The 10,522-nt window shown below is 39.5% G+C and overlaps 1 long non-coding RNA gene across 1 annotated transcript; it reads right to left on the reverse strand.

The window, feature by feature from the left end:
• Positions 1-348: 348 nt before the first annotated feature.
• On the reverse strand, positions 349-9,528 carry LOC131557153 (uncharacterized). The gene is made up of 4 exons (XR_009274689.1): positions 9,462-9,528; positions 2,713-2,797; positions 990-1,233; positions 349-908 (listed from the first exon to the last, which is right to left on the reverse strand). It is a non-coding gene; the product is annotated as an uncharacterized LOC131557153 (long non-coding RNA).
• Positions 9,529-10,522: the final 994 nt, after the last annotated feature.

The raw sequence follows: 10,522 nt of genomic DNA on the forward strand, positions 1-10,522 counted from the left end.
CTTCATTTTTGGGTATTGACAATTACTTGAAGTGCAAACTGTGCAATAATCAATTCCACTTAGTTCTGATCCTACTTTTAAGGAAACAGATATTATTTCAAAGTTCATATTTACAGTATCTCTGAATGGTGTAAGTGCCATCTGGAAGTTAGGAGTCAAAAGTCTTATGTGGACAGGTATAAGCTCAACAAATATGCCTTTTAAGAACTTCCTGAAAACACTGGCAAAAAAACCAACAACAAATCGACCTCAGTGCCAATGCAAGGTAATTTAAATAACATTATAAATTTATTTATAAACTTACAATTTTTAACAATATCTTCTAACATGACACCATTTGCAGTGGGTCTGGGGCAGTATACCAAATTTTTGTGTAAATAAGATTAACTCCTTTAACCTCACCTCTGTTGTTATCTACTCACACGGGCTGAATTTCCCCTGTGAGTTCCTGTTTATTTCTAGGAAATGTATGTACATGCCATGTCCATTCAAAATAAGAGGTTTGCTGGAGCATTGTACATCTACCTGAGCAGCTTGTTCCCCTTCCTCCATTAGAGTAGGGAAGCAGATTCACATTCAAGGACATATAAACTGCATTTGCTCCTTTTTGCTCATCCGCAGCAAGAACAAAACATGCTGCCACCAAAGTTTAAGAAACAGTTATGTTGAAAAGGTGCCTATGGCCCATTCCCAGGAAACTGGTGAATGTTACAAAGACCACATAGCCAGTGTGACTCACAAGAGGGGGCAAGACCCATTTTCCAGCAGAAAAGTGCTAATAAGATGCACACTGTTGCACAGCACTTTGACCCTTGAAGGCATCTTAGAGAATAGCACGAAGATTGTTTTCTATTCTCAGTCTTGCTTTCAGTCAGTCATATCCCCCGGTAAATAATCACTAGTTTTACCTTCCAAAAAAACAGAGATGAATGTTAGAATGGGCTCTGGATAACACATTACCTAATGTTGTTCAAGACTAGGAGAATTACCTGTTGGAAATTATCTGGAAGGGTCTTAATAAATACCACAAGTTTTCTGCTAAACAGACACTCTTAGCCAGTCTGGAGAGATTCTACCTCGGATCACGATTAATTGCTTGGATTTCATAAGGTGCACCAGATGTCAGGGTCAGCAAGTCCTTTTGCTGTTTCAGGAACACTGCCAAAAATATTGGCTGGCTCTGTTCCAGGGGACTGACTTCATGCAGCAGCAGGATAGCAGTCACTGGTTGTCCTATAAAAGGTTTAATTTCAATCCTGATTTCTAAATGGTGAGAACCTTAGCTAAACAGGAAACAAGAATTTTTATGCCTAGAGGAACACACACCTACCCAAATTATTTCAAGCATGGCAAAGGACATTTAAGACCCATCCAAGATATTTAGATAAGGGATGGCATGAATGCTGACCATGAAGAAAAGCAGACAGGAAAGCAAGGATGCTGTTGTATTTATTCATACTCAGACATGCATTAGTGCTGTTGACTCTCTTTTTCTGCCTGGAGAGTTCATTTTGGCAATTCCAATATAAAATATTGCAGCCCTTTAACTATAAGCTCTCCTGCTGCCAGAGGTCAACTCTCATCAAGCTGGTAAGTCTCTGGGAGAGTCAGAGAAAGCTGCCCACCCTTTCTATCTCAGCAAATGGTGGGGGTGGCTCAAAGCAGAGAAAGGCAGGAGGGCAGGTGATTTCTTATGACAACAGAAATCAGTATTTCCTTTGCCTTTCTCACACAAGAATAAGCTTTTTTTCCCCTTTTTTTAAACTTTTATCATTCAAAATTTAATGGCTTAGGTCCAAAAGTGTCCCTCAGCTTTTGTTAGTGAAGTTTCTGGAGACAGATGCTGTGGATCAGTCTTTCCCTATACCAAAATAAAGTTGTTGGTAATGATGAGAACCAGCTTGATGTCAGGTTTTTGAGGGCTAAAAGGGGTTAAAGAGGGTAAGAAAGACCTCAGGATAAGTTTAGAGAAAAATGTAATACCTACAAGCAGCAGCTAAGAGGTGTAGGGAACTAAAACAGTCAAACTATTGTAGCAATTGCATAGTGACAACTTCTTACAGCTTATGAAAGCCTAGAGGGAGAAAGTCTGGAAGGGAAGGCTGCAGATGGCTGCTGATATGCCTGCTAAGTCTTTTTCTGGCAGTGGTCTAAAGCCAAGGAAAAGGGTAACAAGAAACCATGTCCATTGTTACTGTGTGCACAGAAAGCTGAGCTGTAGCTAGACAGCTCTGGTCAGCTGAGACAAAGTGTTCCTCGTAGACCTCCTGATATTTTTCAGCCATCTATTCTCAGAGAGCTTGTCTTTAGTGCTTCAGGCTGGTTTGCCCCTGGAGAGTTTCAGCCATCTGTAACTAAGTTTGTCATTGGAGAATTTGCTGTAGGTAAAATAAAGGAGGAAAATGCTTGGAGAAAAGTAGGAATGCCCTCACTGGACAGCTTACTTTCACTGGAAAAGTCATCCATTTCCTCTAATGCTCATGAGTCATTTACTAGACTAGATTATTTTTAGTCTGGGTGGTTGTTAAAGATAGGATTATAAATAAATGTATGCCTGAGTGCTACTCCAACCACTTTTCCTTGACACTGTGAATTGATATTGCAGGCATCATTACATGGTTTGTACTCTGAGGGGTGGGAGGGCTCTGTTAATAAAAGTATGCTTTATACACAGCCTTTATGTTAGTCTTTTTAGACTTAGTTATGACTGACCTTAAGCTAGGAAAATCTCTGGAAAATATTCAAAAATATCCATTGCCTTTTCAGCTGAAACAGGAATCTTCTGTAAATTAGGTCTCTAAGGAAGGAAAAGACCAGGAGAATTGAGTATGTCATTCTACAGTTACCCAGGCATATCAAGCCTGTCTCAGTAAATAACAGTAGACATCAGCTGATAAGTGTAGTATGAAGGGGGCATTAAAATATTAAAGCTAGTAATCCACCCATTTAGAAAGGAAAGATAAGCAGCAGTTAACAGTGCAAAAGATTGTGCTACAATTTATGATTCAGGATTTTTACCCATTTCAAAATGGACTTACTGAAGGTTTTCAGTGTGTTATATTAGACTGGTGCTCAGAAAAATAAGGGCACACATGCTCTACTGAGAGCAAAAATAATAACAATGATGCTTATCATCAGGTTAGTACAAATATTCATGAATTTATAGTTAACTTTAATTTCTAGTCTCTTGGCTTTCAACTAACTCGTTAATGTTTTATTTCATACTTTTTTTGCTAATGAATAGTGTCATAGTGGCAAATAAAGATGAAAGATTCTAGAGGTCATCTAAGACATTGATATAGTTTTTAAGAGAATTGACTGACATTTTGGATTGGGGAGAGCATGATCAATCAAATAGTAGACTGGTTTAATCAAATTGATTGACATACCTTATTGTTTAACATTTGCCAGGAAAGATCATTGCAAAGTTTACACTAATAAGCTATTTTACAGTCATGTTTTCATTCCTATAAATAAGATTATAAATGCAATTAATGGAAATATTTTAAGAGGTCTCTCAAATCAGTTGATTATGACTGAAGAATTCAATTCACAGCAATGCTTTCATGTACCACCTTTGATACTTCATGGACCACAAGCCCATGAATGACGCACCATAATTCTAGTCTAATCCATGCTCCTGCAAGACAAACCAAACAGCATGTACACCCTTTCCCAACTTGGTGCAAACATCCTGTTTGTAAATTGATGATTACAAGTAACACCAGTGTTTGTGCACAAATATTCTTGCTAAACCTTTCAGGAGGCTGAAATCTCTCTCTCTATAGGGCAAGATCAGCACTTACATCTAACACTAATCTGGGTACCTCCTGCTAGGTTTCCCAATAACTTCAAACAGCACCCAGAAGCACCATTCTTTCTCCCTGTGACAATCACCTTCAAGACAGCCTGCTCTCAAGACTGATACCAATAGCATTGCTAGAGCTGTATCTGAACATTTATTACTTTTATTGATCATATTGAATCCCCGGATAAAACAGCAACACAAGAAAACCACATTTAATGAAATCTAGGTTATACATCTCAGGCTTTAGAAATGCAGCATTAAGATTCTAAACTTGAGAAACACTTTACATGGGACACATTCTGATCACCATGGAGTCCTAGCCTTCAGAATCTCTTTTTATACAGCAGAAAAAGGGGTTTTTCCCAGACCTGCAGTGTTTAAAGGCAAACAGTTTTGTTCAAGCTTACTCTTAAAATATTCTTAGGTTGATAATTCTTTTAAAATAAACCAAGGTGTGATCAAAGGGGTCTGCAGTGGAAATTTTAATGGACTCTTAACTAAGATGTCTGTTACAAAATTATTGACAGCATAGTGAGGAACATAACACAGCAGAAGAGCTTCTTAGTGGCAACTAAGAGTGAAGTCACAGATTGAAAATCTGATGGAACACTTATCTGGTGGAAGTCTGAAAAGAGTACAGATTCTAAGCTTTTTTTTTTTTTTGCACAACTTCTTTCATTTGATGAGGTCCATTTTAATAACCAATTAATTTTGTTCAAATTATCCAGAACTAAGCCCGAGGTCTGGATTGTTCAGTCAATAAAGATTGCCACCACATATCCTACTAGTTAATCCAGAAATGTTACCACAATTTACAACATATATTGGTTCTGCAGATTGTCACAGGCTCCTGCAGCAGCTCACACAAAAGCTCCTTTGTGTGAGCTGCTTGTGCTTCTTATCTGGGCAAAAGAAACTTAACAAAATGAAAAAATCTCATGCCATGTGAAAGTTGTATCTTACTTAGCAAACTGCTGAGCAAACATTTCTCTTCAATTCAACCAGTAATTGTGACTAGTAGAATTCATATAAATGCTTTTAATCATGAAAAACCAGCTCAGACATTCAGATTTTCTAACAATAGGTAGACATTATTGTTGGAAGTATTTCTGGTTTCTAATATCAGATAATTCTTTAAACTTTAGAGAATTCTTGGTCAGAAGAAAATCAGTAAGTCTCAGTTAAGGTCTCAACAGAGAAGTTTGTGACCAAATATATCTGAATATCTGCTGCTGAGAGAAACCTTAGGGCTGTACAGTGGCCCACACCACAGTCTGAAATAAGTATGTGGGAGCCTGAAAAATTAGCTTTATGTCCATAATGGGGACAGAAGTGTACATGGATTCTCACATGGATGGTCTCATGGCAACACCTTGCCACCAGGAGCGCCTGATCCTTACTGGGTTCAGACCCAGCAAAGCTCAGCTTCGCTTAAATCCTTCTCTGATGCACACCAGCCAAGGATCAGCCAGCAGGCCACTTTGGAAACAAATACTTTCCTTCCCCTGGGCCAGTGCTGAAGCAACCCTAGCAAGCTGAGGGACGGACTGATACCTTTTACTGTGTTTGCTGAAGGAACTCAGCACCTGATAACAACCAACAAGACAGGGCAAGAGCCAGCAGCTGCCACTGACATATCCAGGGTGATGTGAGTGTTTTGAACGCATCACAAGAGCAAAGCATGCTGGCAGCTCTGACACAACTCAAATGCAGGTAAATTCAACTGTAAATAGAAAAAAAAAAAAAAAAAACAGAAAATAAAAGCCCTGAAAAGCTCCTTTGCATACTCATAACAGCATGGAAAGAGGAGAAGCAGAAAAAACAGGGCCAGACTCTCAGTTGTACTGAGCAAGGAGATGGAAGACCATGAAGATGGAAAACTTCAAGCCAGCTAATTCTGTAATGTAAAACCACTTAAACTTAAAGGATTCATACATTATTACTGATACACTATTACCTGCAGATTTATGGTCTTCAGTTCTAAACATTTGTAGTCCTCCCTTGCCACAAAAGAACAGATGGGAAAAACAACTGTGACAAACTAGAAGAAGCATCAAAATGTTAGATATTTATTGTGGTAGGAGGAAAGCCCCTGCTCTTACTTACTTTCTATTCAGACAAACTCTTTTTGCCTGAAGTTAGAGGTTTGTTGGACAGACAGAAGATGAGATAAATTAGATTTACATTTGTTTTTTAGGTTTTTGGCCTTGGCCAGGATTGTTTGCTGACAACCAAATCCCCTTTGGTAGAATTAAGTGGTTATCATTAATGGTTTAGTCACAGTAGGGAGATGGGAGGAAGGAGAGTTACATAGCTTATCACTTGATGTAGCTGTCTGGCAGGATGACCTCATTTTTCACTGTCAAGAATAGCTTTAAGAATTTGTATCTAATGTTCTCTGCTAATGATGAAGCTGGTTAAGTTTCAAATTAAGGTTAATTAGACAGGCTACAACTCAGTTCTTGTACATGACATTTGATCAGGACTTCAAGACTGAAAGCAGTTGGTTAATATCTACTATTTCCTCTTCATTTAAACACAGGATTAATTTCTTGTCTGTGCAGTGAAGCTGTTGAGGCTGTCTGTAAATTAAATTCATCAATCTAAAAGAAGCAGCAGCAACTGAACAACTACATCAAATTCAAATATAGCTGACAAAATTAAATGCTAGGTGAATTGCTGTTGAACATAACAGTAGTACTCACCAATTTAAGCTTATGGGGAAGGATTCAGGACATCTAAATAACAATTATGACAGGATACATTTTAGTTACTTTTGTCAGCATCCTAAATGACAGGCTGGTCTCTCTAAAAATCCCTGCAACATTGTGGAGGAGACTAAATCCATTACCTGTCTTACTTGAAGACATTTACCTGTTGCCTACTTGCCTATCAGTCCAAGGGAGACAGACCCCTGAGCAACACTTCACTGTGGCCTGGTGATCAGGGCAGCTGGAATAGGAGACATCCTTAATTCATTTTAGGGTTAGCTGAAAGGAGAAACCTGTGCTGGGACCAGTGGAACAATACTCTAGAGACAACAACAGCCTCACCACCACATGGCTCCCATCAGGACAGACATGTGCCACATTTTACAGTTCCCTACACTGTAAATTGAGAGCTAGATCTCTTCTTCAGAAGAGCCAGGGCATCCTCAGCAGGAGTTTCAAACCCAAGTGTTGCCAGGGGAGCAGAAGGCAGGAATCTCTGCAGATCCACACAGGAGACGTGATGTGTCTGTGTGATGGCACATGGCTGGAGCTAGAGAGCATGTGTGTATGCGCTTTGTTTTCTTTTTAAAGAAACTCTTCAAATGAAGGAAAAACAAGTTACAAAAACAAACTTGGGATACACAAAGAAAACCACATGAAGGAGACCTCATATGTGAGACACAGGTGATTGCTCTGCAAGCATTTTTTCCTTGCCTATGGCAAGGAAATGTAGTGAATGAGATTTTGTATATCCAGAGTATTGATATTAGTACAATCACGAAAAAAAAATTTCTGAAACTTGAGACAGCATCCATTGTACACCTGATGACAGCCCATAAGACAGTGTGAATGGCAAGGAAGTGACAGAGCCCTGGCAGATGTACTAGACTACCAAGACTGCTTTTGTTTAAATTACAAGCAAGAAGAAAAGTATAGAGACTAAAAGTCAAGTCAGCACAGATAACACAGAAGTTCATACTTGAGGCTAATGATATTGAAGTGTGGTCAAAACAAGCCTCACAAGACATGTGAAAAAATAGTCACTCTCAAAAGCTGCTGAAGGTTTTCTACCCTATGTTATTTCCTAAGTTAATGAAGCCAGGTAAATTCAGAAGCTAAGTGAGTTGCCACCAGGACATCAGGTGCTTTTATATGTCTTATTTTCCAACACTTTGCTACATGACCATTTGGGCAGAGAGATTTCATGCAGTCTCCAAGTACCTAAGTCAGACTGGTTATATGCCTAGAGTCAGAATCATCAACACTTTATGATGGTTTTGGTTTTGTCTTTTTAAAATACAGGTTACTGTGTGTACAATGCACTTATGGAGTCCACAATACTAAATTAAATATTATTAAATACTATTAATTAAATATTAATACTATATGCTATATTAAATACTAGTTACTTGTACAGTACTAGTTGGATTCATCCATGAAGGCATCAGTATTTGTTGGGACTGTAAACATTGCAACCTAAACAAGCCATCTGAATTCTTGTCCCTTATCCTTTTTCAAAAAGCCTTGCAATGAGGTAGCTGAGTGAAAGTGGTATGTCAGATATGAAACCTAAAGTAAGCTGTATTAATAAAGCTGGTGGTTATCTTCCTTCTCAACTATATTTTAGCTCATGACAAACAACATGATTACTGTCATTGCACTAATTTAACAGAAGCTTCTGCCTTTCAGAAAACTGAGGCTTCTTCTCTAAATCAAGGTCCTATTTGATTTTTCTTGCATGTTTAAACCATTTAAGTAGTATGAATTTCTTTGGTCAAATAGAGCTTTTCACATCAAAGGGAAAAAACACAATCCTTTCTGCCAAGACTACACTCTAGTTGCTCCCACTCACTGTAGTTACTTGTCTCCAATTGAAGGGGATTTTATAGAGAGACATAGTGTGTAAGAATATTCTCATATCTCTTCAACTGTAGGAGCATTAATTTCCTCTTAGGGACTGCCTAGCTGGGCTTCCTACTTGTCACCTGAGACAACACTGCCATCATCCCAAGAAATATACCTCACCTGAAGGACTTCAATCCATCATGCACAGATCTGGCAAAATATCCAGATGCCATTGACTTGAAGGCATTACTGATGTTAACGTAAAACACTAGCTGACCATATGACCACGGCATAACTCGAGTTGGAAGGACCCACAGGAGGTCTCCAGCCCAGTCCCCTGCTCAGGCAGAGCCAGCTGTGAGTTTAGAGCAGACAGCTCAGGGTCTGGTCCTGTTAGGCTTTCTAAACTCCAGTGATAGATCCGCCTCACTCCAATACCTTACTGCTCCCATGGGACGTCTTGTATCCCTTCAGCTAACCTCCCCACAGGCACTGTGGTCTGCAGATGGCTCCCTCCTCCAGGCTGAGCAGGCTCTTGTCTGCCAGACTCCTCTCACAGGGCAAGTGCCCCACATGACCAGTTTGGTGGCTTTCCCCTGACCTTGTTCTAACTTACTAACACTTTTTCTGTATTGGCTGGGGAGCTGAAAGGACAAAAAAACCCAGACGTTGTACCCAGATTTGGTCAATAAAGTGCGGAACAGGTGGAATGATCACCTTCCTGGATTAGGCTATTCTCCTGTTAATGCAGCCCAGGATGCCCTTCTCTGCTGTGAGAGCACACAACTCCTCACACCCAGCTTGCTCCTCAGCCAGCCAATACTCAGCTTTTAAAATTTAAAAGTTTAGTCCTTCCCAGGGTTTTGGGGGTTGTTTTATTACATTAAATTTATTACACCTCAGCCTTTGCTTGACTTGAATATCTAAACATCTTAAAAAACAAAAACAATTCAACAACAAAATCCAAGCAAACAAAAAACCTCAAACAGCAAAACCTCCTATTAATTAAACCATTAGGTCACTCAGTGTTGTCATTGTATTGCAAGAGTTCTATTGTCATTACATTGCAAAGGTTCCACGTTACTAGAGTTTTGTACCTCCTTGATGTTTCTCATAGGCAGCTCCTCCAGGCACTGACTCTTCCTTCTTCTCACAGCAGCCAGCAGACTCTGGTTCCCCTTGACCAACCAATCCACTCTTTTATAACACTCTTCTGATTGGCTACAGCTGCAGCCTGGTAAAGTCAGGCCTGCTCCTAATCTTTAATAATTAACTCAGCTGCAACTCTTTAGGAGGTAAGGTTACTTTCTAGACTACCTTTATTTACTTCGATTGTATCCCCCTACAACTCAGTAGTGCTGTTTGCATAAGAATAAGTTTTATATGTAGCCTTTTTTCTGAAAAAATAGCCATTTATGTAAAAATTCCAATGAATGTAGATGCAAACAGAGGATGGACTTCAGTGGAAATTCTCTTGCTTCAGGCAGATATCCAGCTACCCCTAGTATGAAGTGTTTTAGTGCAAAGTGCTTCCACACCTTCAGCCTAAGGGAAAACAAAGCTGATCCTTAGAGAATGGATATAATTGCCTTGAGAACTGATAAGCAAGAGCCCAGTATCTCCTGGGCTCTTTCATATCCCAAGAGGCCACACATCCAGAGTGGCACAGTACTTTTTATTTTGCCTTTTGTTCCACATTAAATGTACCATGTTGTATACAGCCACAAATACCTCTCAACATCTTGTCTTAGAGAGCTGCCAGCTGGTCTGCAGCATTTCAGCTGTGGGGACAGTTCGTACATAACCCTAAGCCAAAGGGGAGCCTTGGCTCCCACCCCTTACACACTGAGATAACTTGCTTTTTGTATAGCCACAAATATGTCACTCCAGAGAAAAATCTTACATACAATTCCTTCTCTACACTTTGTATTAAAAAGGGGTACTAAGGTCCCCTATTTGTCACCCTTCTAGTGGGAAGAAGCGTGTGACCTGGTTCAGGCATGACCCCTCAGTGCTGTTATGTATAACTCACAGCTGAATAGCTTCTCCCCATCCTATCCTTACTTAGGGGTGACAGGTATGTCATAGAAGACCCTAGATAATTGAAATAATTTTGTAACATGAAAATCTCTTGCTCCTGCAATGTCTCATAGGATGC

The sequence above is a fragment of the Ammospiza caudacuta genome, chromosome 4 (genome assembly GCF_027887145.1).
Source record: "Ammospiza caudacuta isolate bAmmCau1 chromosome 4, bAmmCau1.pri, whole genome shotgun sequence".
Taxonomy (NCBI): domain Eukaryota; kingdom Metazoa; phylum Chordata; class Aves; order Passeriformes; family Passerellidae; genus Ammospiza; species Ammospiza caudacuta.